Source organism: Culex quinquefasciatus, chromosome 2 (assembly GCF_015732765.1).
Source record: "Culex quinquefasciatus strain JHB chromosome 2, VPISU_Cqui_1.0_pri_paternal, whole genome shotgun sequence".
In the NCBI taxonomy this organism is placed as follows: Eukaryota; Metazoa; Arthropoda; class Insecta; order Diptera; family Culicidae; genus Culex; species Culex quinquefasciatus.
In genome coordinates, this window is record NC_051862.1 from 120,012,975 (window position 1) to 120,027,229 (window position 14,255).

Consider the following 14,255-nt stretch of genomic DNA (forward strand, 5'->3'; position numbering starts at 1 on the left):
AAGACGAAGTACAATGAAAAAAAATCGCCAAATAATATTTCAACTATTTTTAAGTCCATTCCAAGTTTATATCCCTCGACTGCGAAAAAATAAAAATAAAATACAGGTCATGGTGTCAACATTTGTTGATTTTTCAAATAAAACACGATTTTATTTCTGCCGAAAAAAACTGTAGTACTGTACATTAAAATTATCACACGCAAGAAAATGCATTGCAAATCGTTTTCAGTTGATTCGACTGTTAATTTTGTTTAAATTTTAAAGTTTTTGGAAAATTTTTGTCGTTGTTCCCTGATTTTGAACGCCAATTTTAAAGTTATTGTAAAAATTTAAATGGTCATTGAGAAACTGATGAATTATCAAAAATACATTGTCTTTAGTCTATTTTTTAATGTTTATCAAATAAAACACTTTAGGCCTTTTTTTAAAAAAATTGAACATAAAAATAACAGATCGTCAATATATTTTTTTTTTATTTTGTTTGTTTCAAAAGTAAATTTATGTAAAATGTTTATCCAACAGCATCGGCCAAGGTCGGTGGCGAAATGTGTGGTTCTAAAATTCAGAAATAAAAAAATCTGGCCTAAAAATAAAAAAAAGTATAAAAATTTACGAGCGCAGTTTTCCATAAAACTGAAAATTAAGCCCGCAAATTAATTTTTTGCCCTCCTCTTGGCTTTGCATAGCCAACGGATAACAACTAAAGACTAGCGTAATACTAACAGAAAAAGAGAAAATGGATAAAAGAAAAAATATAAAACAACAGAATAAAAATTGTTTAAAAGAACGTAAGTTGCTCAACAAAGACTTCCTAGGCACGGGAAAAATAAAAAAACTCGATGGATTTTGAAAATCGTAAAAAAATCGTGTCTGAATTAAATTGATCTTGCTTTGGGAAATCATGAAAAAATAATGAAAAAGGACACAAGATTCTAGAGTTGTGTTTCAATATAAAAGAAATATATCTTTATTTGAACCGGCTCCGTGGCTTAATGGTTGCGGCTTCTGCCTCGAAAGCAGAAGGTTAAGGGATCAAATCCCGGTCGGTTCCATTGAAATTTGGAATCAGGAATTGAACTTTGAATATGAACAAAAAAACCTTTAAGAACCAAGCGGGATTCGAACTCACACCTTTGGATTGATGGTCTGGGACGCTAACCAGTCGGCCATCATGGAGTTAATGCTCTAGAACTGAATTGTGATCCGTAGTGGCGAAATAATGTCACAAGGTATAACTAGGCTTAGTGATTTTTCACGCTCAAAAATTGCAAATTTCACGGGGACTTTAAATTCAAAACAGCAAATTTCACGGAAATTTCGCGGAACGTGAAAAATATTAAAATAACTATGAAAATCTTCCGTTTAACTTACATAAACCACTTTTTATGCATTACGTATATATTGGGTCTCGTGGCGCAGGGGTAGCGACTTCGGCTGCCGATCCCTATGATGCTATGAGACGCGGGTTCGATTCCCGCCTTATCCACTGAGCTTCTATCGGATGGTGAAGTAAAACGTCGGTCCCGGTTTCTCCTGTCTCTTCAGAGGCGCTGGAGCAGAAATCCCACGTTAGAGGAAGGCCATGCCCCGGGGGGCGTAGTGCCAATAGTTTCGTTTATATATTGTTTTCAATAAACTGAAAAAAATCCTTACTTAATTTGAACGAGACATAAAAAAACTTTTAATAATTAAAAAAAAAATCACTAGGTTTATGGATGGACTTTATATTTTTTTGAAAACAAACTAAAAGGTATACGTATTGTCATTTATTGAGTTGCTTTTTTATGTTCGACTAATATAGCTAAACAGTTTTTGCTGATTTGCTACTATTTTATTCAATTTTATATCAAAGCCATCATCTAACAATTAAAATAACTTTTTTGCGACATTTTGCTCAGTTGAAAATAGATCAGTAGTGCGGTGCCTGTGTGGACGCTCAGTCCTGTTTTTTCGTGCTATTATCCGTCTCTTTTGTGTCGCTGTTCGAGTGCATGGGGTGATTGGATTTCTTCTTCTTCTTTTTTCATTTATTTTTTGTTCGCGCGTTCGTTGGCCGATGAATTTTATTTTTGTTCTCTTTATATAGTTTTCGATAGAAACGATCCGATTTTTGTTTTTTGAGACAAGCAAGTCGTATTGCTGGATTAAATCCTTTCCATATCATCGAGGATCGGAAGGCACGTCGACGAATATGTTTTAAGGCTTATGATACAAAATAATTTTAATGCATGAAGCCCTTCCTACATCACCGTTGATCGGAAGGCACGCCGACGGAGAATTTTTAGAGAATCGCGGTCGAATTAATACTATATTTAAATCCCTAGATAGCTATCTTTCCGCAGCCGGCTGCCTAAGATTTTTAAAATTTCAACCGATAAACAAATTGCTAATGGTCGCATCACCTACCACAGTGAATCCTGACCTCATACCCATCTTACTAACCCCTCAAAACTCATGTGATACTTTGTCGGAGATGCAGCCGATTTAGCGGTCCCATCACTCAAGTATCGGTTAACATTCCCATCCACTTCCCCGTGTCTTACCTCTGGTCGTGGCCGGCGTCGGTATTGATCAGCACGATAGGGACCTTTGAAAATTGCGAAGGGGTGATGATTGGTTCCTTCTTTTCATCTGTGGTCTACGGAGCAATGTTTGGGGGTCCTGGTCAATAACGAAGTAGCAGCTACGGGTAGACACCAATGCTATGCTATGCTATGCTATGCTACATTTTGCTCAGTTGAAAATATTTTTAGGGTTTTATCTCACTTTTCGAAAACTAAATTTAAAATCAATAGGCAAAAATAATTTTACCTGTAACGAAATCTTCAAAATTCTATTCAAAATCAGAACAGAATACAAAAACAATCACCCATTCACCCAAATAATCAAATATCGTAAAAATCAAACAGAACTTAGCAAAAATCTGAAATGTTCTTGAAATGTGACTTTAAAAATATAAAAACTACATAGAAAAAAACTAACTTATAAATATTGATTTAATATTGAATTAACCAAGATTTAATATTTAAATTTCATTTTAAATTATATCTTTCAAATTTCAAATTAAATAATGGTTAAATTGTTATTACAGCTATTGAAAATATTTGCTAAATTCAGTATGTTTTCTAAGAAAAATTGACAAACTATTATTTAGAGTGTCAAGAAAATTGCAATCTATTTTTTAGTAATTTTTTTTACTCTGCTAGATTTCAATTTTTCAATCAATTTTTTTTTGCTCTTCCGGTTAAATCATTGTTTGGAGGAAAAAGGAAAGACTTTTTTCACTGATTGTTACTTTTACATAAATTTTTGCTTTTAATTGATTGAACCAATCAATGAAATCAAAAAAAAATCTGTGAAATCTTTAAAAATGTATCACAATATACTTGTTCGATAAAATTTAACAAGTTTTGGTTGAGAGAATATTTTTTTCTTTGACTGATTTCTGCAACAATCATTTAATTTTTCACGGCCTTCACCTCTCAGTAAATGTGCTATCAATTTTATGTTAATGTATGTTTTGCTACCAATTGTTCAAATCACGCTTTTCTATTGAAAATTAATAAAATTTACTTTAACAGCCTTTTATGAATGAAATATTTATTATGTTATCAATATAAAGATTTGATTACAGAAAATTTCACGGAATTTCACGGAAAACTTCAAATCCCGATTTTCACGCTGTCCGCGAAATAGGTACAACATATCAAAACCATTATATAGGTACTAACATCGTCTCAAATCAGCCCAGGGCCATCTCATATACTCATGAACTGGACGAGGGAGTCGTGGATTGCCTGGCCCGAGTCATCTGCTTTACCGATCTATGTCTGTACAATTTAAGAAGAAATCGTTAGCCAGAGAAAGGTATTCGCTTCAAAGGTTCTTGAGATATATGGTGGTTACTAACCGAACCGTCTCAGTTGAAATATACTGCGGTCATGGCCAAGTCCTGCCAAGACGGGGGTTCAAATACATACATACATGCATACAAAAGAAATATAACTTTATTCGATTTGATTATGTTGTCAACTATACAACTTGTAGCAGGACAATTTCTAGGATTTGAGTCAATGAATCGAATAAATAATTTGTATGCTAACAGTACTTTTCAAATTTTCACAGGATACAAGTTCTTTTTTTTCTACAATTATAGCGATAGAATCATCGAAAAAGCAATAAGAAGTTTTCAAAAGATAGACGATGTAATTATAGATGAAATGACCTTCAGAGCCATTTTTAACTCTAGATTTTTGATTTGAAGAGCTTAATCGATAAACCATTTTGATTATTTTACTATTTCGATGCCTCTGTGCTCTCTACTGCTAACAGCAAGCTTAACACAAGAGAGCACAGAGGCATCGATTTGAAAACAGTGAATGTTGTAATTTTGGTAGATATTGACTATTAAAATCATTCTCTTGTGCATCATTGGATTGTACTTGGAAGACTTCAGTACTGGTAAAAATATGATATATATTAGCTGTAGTTTGGTTTTTTGCTGGATATTTTAAATTTCCAATGTATGACAATAATTTCTTTTTTATTACAAACATGAAAAAGTAAACGTGAACAATGTTACTTGCATTGGGAACAATGAAAAATCTGTAAAACTTTTTTGATGCATAATTCAAACATGAACAATCAAAGTTGAACAGTTTCTTCCCAGATCCTGATTGATTGAGTTTTGTGCACTTTTACTCGAGAGTATATTTGAAAACCAACAGGTTATTCCTGGAAGCTCAAGGTTCCATTACCGATGATTAGCATCGCCAACCACGGAACAGGGGCCCGTCTGACCAATGACCACAAACTCGTTACCTTGAGTTTGTTGATTGTTTACCAAACATTGCCCAGCAGTAGCGGTTCGCCTCAAGGGTGCACAAAGATGTTGCTTATACCTTTATACACAGCAGATATCATCATCACCAACAACATCCCTCAGCGTGTGTGATGTGGTTGTTCTCGAAAAGACCAGTCAATGGTAGGGAAAAGAAACCCAAACCGAACCATTAGGAAGCAAACGATATCCGCAAATATTGACGAACGATTACGTCGTCGAGCGCGCTGAATATTGAATGATCTTCGCTCTGGCCGCTCGACGGGATTCGAACTCAAGATGTTTGATTTTTCCGGCACGGCGCGCGCTCTCTCCTGTGTTTATTTGCGGATGATTTCATTCACGATTCCACGCACGGCTCGCCGGGTTTCCACAACCGTGAGGAGCAGTTTGTTGAACTGGCGATTCACGGCGATCAAATATAGCAAAATTACAAATATTAGTTATTGAAGGCAACATTTTGTAAAAAAATTACCTGAGAAAAATAAAGTATTGCATGAAATTAAAAGTAAAATTGATCGATTTTTTTTAACTGTGTGGCCACCATGTTTACAAAACTCTTCCACACCATGATGTCACGCGGTTTGTTCGCGTTTGGCTAGGTTTGGGTTGGATTTGCTGGTCTGCTCTAGGAGGGAGGTTCCGGGCCAGTCACCGGGATCGTAAATGTTGACCGATAAGGGTCGCCACCCGGCTATCAGTCGTTTATGGGTTGGATGTGGTTTGATTTAATTGCGTTTGATTGAGTATCGTAGATAGCACAAATCTATGAATACGCTGGAAGTGAACGGTTTTTCAATTTAGTCACATTGTCACACACACACTCGATGGTATCAGGCTGTTTGAACGGGCTAAGTGGTGCAGTCTTATCTCCACTTGAGCTTCGAAGTGTTGACACACATTGATTCACTTTGTTGGTTTATCTATGGAAATACCGGATTTTTGATGGGCATTTAGCACTCATGGTATTAACTTCGTGATTACATTGGGAATTTAAATGAAACTTGATAAAAAGCAAGTTTGCAAAAATTACTTGACAATTTAAAAATTAAGGATATTTCATGCGTTAGATGTTGATAAGCTTTGCATAAGTGTTTGAAATACAAACTGGAATACCTATTTTGTTTTTAAATCATACTCACATCATTATAAGATAAACAAACAAGCAAGTTACATCTAAAACATATTCGTTTTCTAAAAAAAGCTTAACATCTATTTTTGAATCCATTTTTGATCTTCAAATAACACTGAAAAGAACTTTTCAAATTTAGCAAACAAAGTTTTGGAAGTTTTACTTGTTTTATTTGACTTGTAATGATTAAAATGAAAATGGTATTGTTCTTTAGTAAAAAAAGAAGAACAAGTGAAACGATAGATTTATGAAAATGCAAATTCCGATTTTTTATACAGATCTTCTATAAGGCCAACATTGAATTAGACAGTAACTCTTCAGCTTACTTCAGCTATTGAATGATGCCTGTGGAATCTAAATTTCCCTTTCAAAAATAAAAAAAATTGTCCAAATTTTCTATGCAAACCGTATTTTTTCACCTCCAATTGCACCGCATATAATTTAATGACTCTTGAAAAGTGTGAACGAGATGCCCTTCAGCATGCAGTTTCTTTCACTGAACAAGTGCTGTCCTTAACCTCACTCTTGAGAGTCATTATTTTCATTCGCTATCACCTCGCAAATGAGGCATTCAACGGAGTGAAACATACCTCTCAGAACTACCCAGACTAATGAGAAGCAACATGAATCATTCTTAGCCGCGGAAACGAGCCCCAATGCATCGTAATTTTTCCCAGTGACATTTTCGCCAATTGAATCCGTGTGTGTGTAATGATCGGAAAATAACTCGTTCCCACGACCAAAAGCGCAAATTTGCAAAAGTCGACCATAAACAGTAAAAATTGCATCCCATAAAATCCCGAAATCTATTGACAAAGCCCCCTCTCCCCGAGCAAATCCCGTAACACATCGTTCGCCATAAATTGTGCACCATTTTCCGCACGATCGCGCGTACTCGCCAAAGTTGTTGGAACTGGCAAACGATTGTACGAACAACATCATCATCGGCGACGACCAGCACAAAAATTTCCCAACTTTGCCGTACCGAAAAATTTACACAATGATATGTTTACGACTCTGGAAGTGGAAAGTCGTAAAAAAGTTACATTCAAATATGGCCAAATTTATGACGCACCCTTAACAGCCTGAGAGACTCAAACGAAAATATCAGCTGAAGAAACTCTTCCTCCTTCCTTGGTTTCGAAAAGCCATTCCAAACCACGAAGACTCGAGCAAGATGAAGACACCTCGAATGATGATAAAATAATGGTGTTTAAAAAGATGTTTAAACACAAAATACCGGCAGGTCCGACCGAAGACATCAAACGAACGTGAGCGGACGGGGACAAATACGAGAAACGTTTCGTCATAATGAAATTATTCAATTAATTTACGATTGGCTGCGGGGAGCAGCTTCTCATTGCTTGTTGGCTTCCTGGAAAGAGGAATGAGAGAAAAACGTGGCACTGTGAGTAAAATTATCAGTGAAGAGAAACATCGAATTATGAGATTCTCAATCGCGATCATAGTTGGCCGATCGTCATGAAATGATGTTCATTCGAATTTGAGCTCTATCTTCCTCTCACTACCATTAAAAGTATTCTCTCTCCTCGCTCCCTCGTTTAAGGATTGAATAGGTGAGTGAGCGATCAGCTTCACTCAGAATCGCTTCATGCGATTTGATCACTCACTCGGTAACGATCAGGAGAAGGAAAGGTGTTTGAAAGGTGTTAGCAATTCTTTAAGAATTCGGTGAGCAGTGAGCAACCAATCGCTGGCTGGTTTCGACTCGTTTGCGCTTATGACTGAGTGATTGGAACTCATTGATCTCGTTCAAAGAGTCGAGCGTGATTAAGAGTCAGATTCGTCTGTGATTTTCTTTTGTGACATTCTATGTCTCAAATTATTTTTTCACTGTGTCTTCCAACCAAAACGACACAGCACACAATATCGTCGATGATTTCAAACAAACATACTCCTCCAGCAGCGGTGCCGAATCTCGTTCGTCTCGTTTTTTCTTCACTCTCGCGCGAGTTCCGTTCTACGACTCGACCACTCGAGGTTCTCAAACGAAACGGAAATTTTTAACATTGATTTCCCACTTAACACGTGCCACGTGCTGCTTCCGTTTCCAGATGATTAAACCACAGAGTGAGAGACAATGCGCTGAGGAAGAGTCGTCTGCTGCTCCGGGAACTGAACATCATCGAGAAGCGATGGGGAGAATTTTAATTGATGGCTCAAGACATTGACGGGATTTAATTGGAATTTAATTACTGTGTTAGTGCCACTCTTCGGGTGGAGCATGTGCCGAGTGGCAGTTAAGAATGGATCATTAAACAAATCAATTGTTGCCTGAAATCGATTCAATTTATTAGAGAAGAGAGAGAGGGAGTACAAATCGAAGCAACCTTTGACCACTCGAACGACGAGTGCAGGTTGGAAAGAGTCCAAGAATCGCTGCACATCAAAGTAACGCACCTAACCTCAAACCAGGCCTACTTTGATGCGATGCCAGGCTCTGCACATCAAACAAAGAAATTCATTGGTTGGAAATCAAAGCATGCTTGATGACTGGTGCACGTTTTCGAAATTCCAGCAAACCAACAACAACACTGAAAACGCAGATAATGGCGCAATGATCTGATAAAGTGCCCAGAATAAAACGGCAAGCAAATTGAATAACAAACCCCCTGGAACGAGACCGCACCGATGACAGAGGAGCCGTCAATTCCGAGGAAACAAGAGAAAGAAGAAACGATTGAAGAATTGAGATATCCTGCCCCCAAACGACGACGACGTGTCTCTCGGACTGATCGACGAGGAGGCAAAACAAAAAAAATGAATAAATTCCTCCTCCCGCAATCATATTGTTTATTCGTACTGCTCAATTATGCTCTTTTTTTCTCTTTCTCTTCTTTTCACTGACTTTCCCCGCGCGCCTACTTTACATATTTGTGGTGAGCGGCCTACTACTAGCTGCTGACGCGAGCACAATACTCGTCGATGATAATGATAATAAAAAAAAATAAAAATAATATCCACGAGCACGATTCGTTCCGCGAGCTGTCGATTGTCACCGCGGTCGTCGTCGTCGTGACGGAGAGGAAATCTTTATCAATCAAAATACGTGAAGCGAAGAGGGATGAGAGCGGGAAGGAGAGACAGAAAAAAACTTTGCTTTATGATGACAATTGTTTGATCATCTTGGAGGAGCAATCGCTCGGATCTGAGGGGCACCAGCTGAGAGTGTTTTGATGTATTGGAATGAAAATCTTTTAGGATCTCATTTGAGTTTGAATTATTGTGTTCAAACGCCTTAATATTGCTGAAAAAACATGTCGGAAATGATTGAACAATTACCACTGCACAGGTTTTATTGCTGTTTGAACTGAGAGAAAAGAGCTCTCAATCTGGCAGTAAAATGATACAGTGAACGGACCGAGAGAAAAAATCCCTAGATGGTTTAGGACATTTTACTCTCAGTTTGTTATACGAAAGATTAGCAGTTCAACAAGTGTTTTAAAGGTGAATCGATGCAACAAACGTTAACATGACAAGTGACTTTTGTGGTTGATTTGCTCTTAGTACTTTTATTATAAATATTTTTAAACTCAGACTGAGGGATTTTTCCTCTTAATGGTGATATGTATTTGAGGAATGGTTTTAGTTTGTACGTTAAATTTTTAAATCAAGTTTCAAATCAATAGAAATTTCACGATTCCAGAACCATACGACTAACAACACTACCAAAAATTCACCTGGAATCACGTATCAAACCGGCAGGATCCAAATGCCGGGTGCCAAATGATATTTATCGCCCATGAAAAGACGAAACTTGTCCGTTCCCAAATCCGTATCGCACACGTGTACTACCTACCTGGCCACCGTTCCAGCGTGGTCTCGGTCGTAGTCGCATTAGATCATCATAAATCTTAATTACGAACGTCAATCTTGATCAACATTACCTTAAGCGACACACCACATAGCTGCTCTGGATTTGTTGTATTTCCCAGTGAGAAAACGTGAAACAGCATCCCTTCTCCTTCCCTCTACCGCTACTGCTGCCATAGCTACTCAACGATGTAAGTCACGTGCCCGTCGTGGTCCTAAGAAAACCACTTCGCTTTCCGTTCCGCATTCAATCTGAATCATTTATGAAATTTTCCGTTTTCGGTCCGGGAGTCTGAGCAGCAGGAGCAAACATGTTGCCTTTTTCCATTAGCGACAAGTGGCGCCTCGTGTGGGCCAACTCTTGAACCAAACCAAAACAGAGACAGAGAGAAAGAGACCGCAACGATCCATTCATCACCCTCTGTGATTTGTTCAGAGGTGGGTAGAGCAGTCCAGAAAGCAAATCCCGCAAAACTATTTAACCGTGACCAGTCGAAAGTCCCCTGGACAACCCCGCAAAGAAGAAACACCAAAAATCGACGACCCCCGAAAAAAGGTTAAGAGGGTGAAGTGACAATGAACGAACCTTCCGAAAATGTGAACCAGATGTTCAATGTAGTGAATCATTATGAATAATGAATGAGAGGAACAAGGACTATCGTTGTCGGGCTCCACCACCACCAGCACCAGCACCGGTGTGTGGGAAGAATCTCCGGAAGGACGACACTCTCGTGCCGGAAAGTTTATGGAGCAAACGCAGAACTGTGTGCCGCCTGCCTGCTCCGGATGTCAAGTGGTGGTGGTCCGATGTACCCGCCGCGTTTGCCGGAATGAATATAGAACGAGAGCAGCGGAAAAGCTCGTCCTTGCACACAACTCTATCGTGAAGGTTGGCAAAAGGTAAAACTATGCATTTTGAATAGTTTTTCTGGCTGAAACGCCAAAATTTGGAAAATATCAAACGTAGAAAAATCACTAACCTCAGAGGATAAAAAACCCTCATACTGAGTGTAATAATGGTACAATAAATAGACTGAGAGAATCTTACTCTTAGAATACAAAAACTCTGAAATTCGATTATCCGAAGGACTTCAAGGGAACTTCGGTTCTTTGGCAATATTGGTTTCATATTTAAGCTTGAGATTTCTTTAAAAGTAAACGCAACATTATTTTTTCAGTGTTAGATTTCAGAGCGTACAATTTCCCGTCCAGGAAAATAAATTCCTGGGATTGACTGGAGATTTCTATAAAAAATCTTTCTCATTTCCCTGGAAATTTGCACGTTTGTACGTTTCTGATTTCTATGTACAGTCCAGACTCGATTATCCGAAGGCCTGGACAAAATTTCACTTCGGATAATCGAACCACAAAAAAAGTATTTTTTCGTAGTTTTATTTTTTATTGTTGAGCAAAAGTATGAACCCTAAACTTCCCTAAACTGATTTAGAAATTTTAAATCCAAGATGGCGGCTAAAAAAGCGGTCATGAAATATTGAAAAATGCATTTTTTTTATTTAAAAGGCAAACAACCATTCACTAAAATTGGGTCGCAGAACTCGAATTTGATGTTAAAAGTAGAAAAATAAAAGAATAAGAAAAAAAAATTTGTTCGTGACTCGATTATCCGAAGTCCCATACAAACCTTTGAATAAACGAACTTCATAATCGAGGATAATCCAGTCTGGACTGTATTAGTGGCTTAACTAAGTAGATGAAATTCAATTGATTTAAAAGTTTTTGAGAAATTACAGTTTGAAGTTAAATTATATGAAATATAAAAAACTAGTTAAATATTTAAAAAATAAAAGCCTTATCGTCTAATGAAGATAATATCTCGTTAATTTAAAATAACTCTTTGTTCCAAATAAGGACTGTTCATCGAAATAATTTATTTTGCTGAAAACTAATCAATAAAAATTGATATATTAAAGAATGTGAACATGTTTAAAAAATGGCTCTTAATAATTGAAAATTGAGAAGTGATTTCATAGAAAACAACGTCTTCCAAGTTAAAACACTAAAAGCTGTCAAGGAAAAAACACTATGTACACGTTAGATTTTTAGTTAATTCAATGCTTTACTTTTTCAAATGAGAGCTAAAACCAGAAGTTGTTGCAAAATAAAAAAAAAGAATGATAACTTGGATTCTGGAATTTTCAGATAAAAAAACAAGTGTTTACATTTGCTTACAGTGCCTTTCAAAGACCAAAAATTAAAAAAAAAGATTTTGCTAACATGTTAGCATGCTAACATGCTACCCAATTACTTTTATTTTGCAATCGACGATATCTTGGAACTATCGATGCAATTTCTAATGTTTAAAAAATGAAACTCTCCTACACAGCTAAAAAAGTAGTTATCCAGCTGCGTGTAAGAGGCCTGGGTGTTAAATAAATATTGCATTATTTTATGCAATTTTATGTAATTTTACACCCTGAAATATGTAGCCCGTCACTATGGGAAACCTACTTGACCGAAATGTCAAGCTCATTTATGCGTTTATCCTTGCAGCTTTTCATCGGTCTGATGGCCGAGTGGGCTAAGGCGCCAGTCTTTAGTGTTGGTGCTGGGTTTGAATCCCGTCGGATGCAACTTTTTTTTGTGTTTGCAAAAATTGTACATGCAGTGTGTAATAAACGAAACGAAACTATTGGCACTACGCCCCCCGGGGCATGGCCTTCCTCTAACGTGGGATTTCTGCTCCAGCGCCTCTGACGAGACAGGAGAAACCGGGACCGACGTTTTACTTCACCATCCGATAGAAGCTCAGTGGATAAGGCGGGAATCGAACCCGCGTCTCATAGCATCATCGGGATCGGCAGCCGAAGCCGCTACCCCTGCGCCACGAGACCCACATGCAGTGTGTAATATTAAGTGTTTATTTTGACGAAGGTGATGTGCATGCTTCTGCATGCGATTTTACCATCAGATTTTTTGCTGTGCATCTCTTTGAAAAAAAAATGTTTAGAATTTTAAAATCACGACTACCTTTTCAAAAAGGAGAAAAAAAAACATATTTTTTTTTTGTCTTTTTGAATTGTGAGTCGTTATTTTAAAACTCAAAGAGATGAGAAAAAATCACAAATGAAATTGGATCAAAAGTTTTCAAGATATCTTCGATTGAAAAATGAGGGCTAAATATGTAGCACTAAGAAATATCCAATGATTCCCATTTTTCGATCTTATAAAGGTCATGTGACGAAAAGGTCATATCTCGAAAAACAAAATATGACCGAATTCGCTAGCGTGTGGTCCACTTTTAGTGAGAATTACTCTAAAGCTCAAAAGTTGGCTTTGTAGGCCAACCAAAAACAAAAGAGTTAAAGTTTGTTTAAATCAAGTTTTTGCAATAAAAACATAAATTAAAATCTAACTTAATCCACCTATGTGGTCAAATCCACGAAAATCTTTAATCTCTTAGAATGGCTAAAATGGCCGATTACCTATACAACGATGGGTCGGTTGATGGATACGAACAATGTTTACAAACAAATAAGTGAGATTCGACTTATGAAATGTACATAAATATCACTAAATTGGTCATAACTTGAAACGGGAGTGCCAGAATCTTCAATGTTTTGGACTCATTCGAAAGGTCTTTTGATTACCTAACTAACGAAGTATAACATACTGAAAGTAAGTTGTTTTTATGTCACTTTTCGGATATTTGCGAATTATAATATGTACATGAATGTGGATCTCTGAGCTCGTTTATAAAAAAGTTCATTTTCAGAGCAGGATAGCCTTAGTGAGGAAGGTAAAAATCAGGAGTTTTGTTTTTTAAGTACTATTTTTTCCTGAAAAGTCTTGACCATAAACTGAAACTTTGCCGAAGATGCCAAATCGATCATCCCTTATCAAGCAAGATACGCAGATAGCTTTTTTATAGAAAACTTCCAAGTTCATATGGAGACTTCTGTTAAAAAAGCAATGTAGCAAAATATCTTATTTGGACATAAGAAATTGATGGACAAAGTCAAATCTAAATCAATGCATTGAATTTTTAAAGGTCAATTTGCAAAACCGTAGAGTATTGCTCAGCTGTCTTCAATTTCAAAACTGGCATTTCGGTCATTTTTCCATAACCAAAAAGCTTAAAGCCAAAGTTGAGTTAGCAGCAGATAAAAAATAACGCCAAAACGTGAGCACATAAAAAACACTTAAATTCGCCCCGACGACCGAAAAATGCATTTTCTGGTTCGCTCTAGTCTGGGGTCCTCGTCGGATGATCCTCATGTGCAGTGTGCACTCTCTCTCTCTCTCTGGGGCCGTGTCCCGGGGCCTTGGCAATTCATCCGGAACGCGCTCTTCTTCTCCTGTTGTGGTAGCGCATTCGCGTGGCGGTGGTGGTGCTGATTCGATGGCGAAAAAGGAACCAACATTCTATGGGGGTGTATGTGTGATATGTGTGTGTGTGTGCCCACATGGAACGGTGAATGCAATTTTGGA

At 37.3% G+C, this 14,255-nt stretch overlaps 1 protein-coding gene across 2 annotated transcripts in view; it reads left to right on the forward strand.

The window, feature by feature from the left end:
* LOC6043622 (discoidin domain-containing receptor tyrosine kinase B) overlaps positions 1-14,255 on the forward strand; it is a 473,878-nt gene that overhangs the window by 2,577 nt on the left and 457,046 nt on the right. The window lies entirely within an intron of this gene.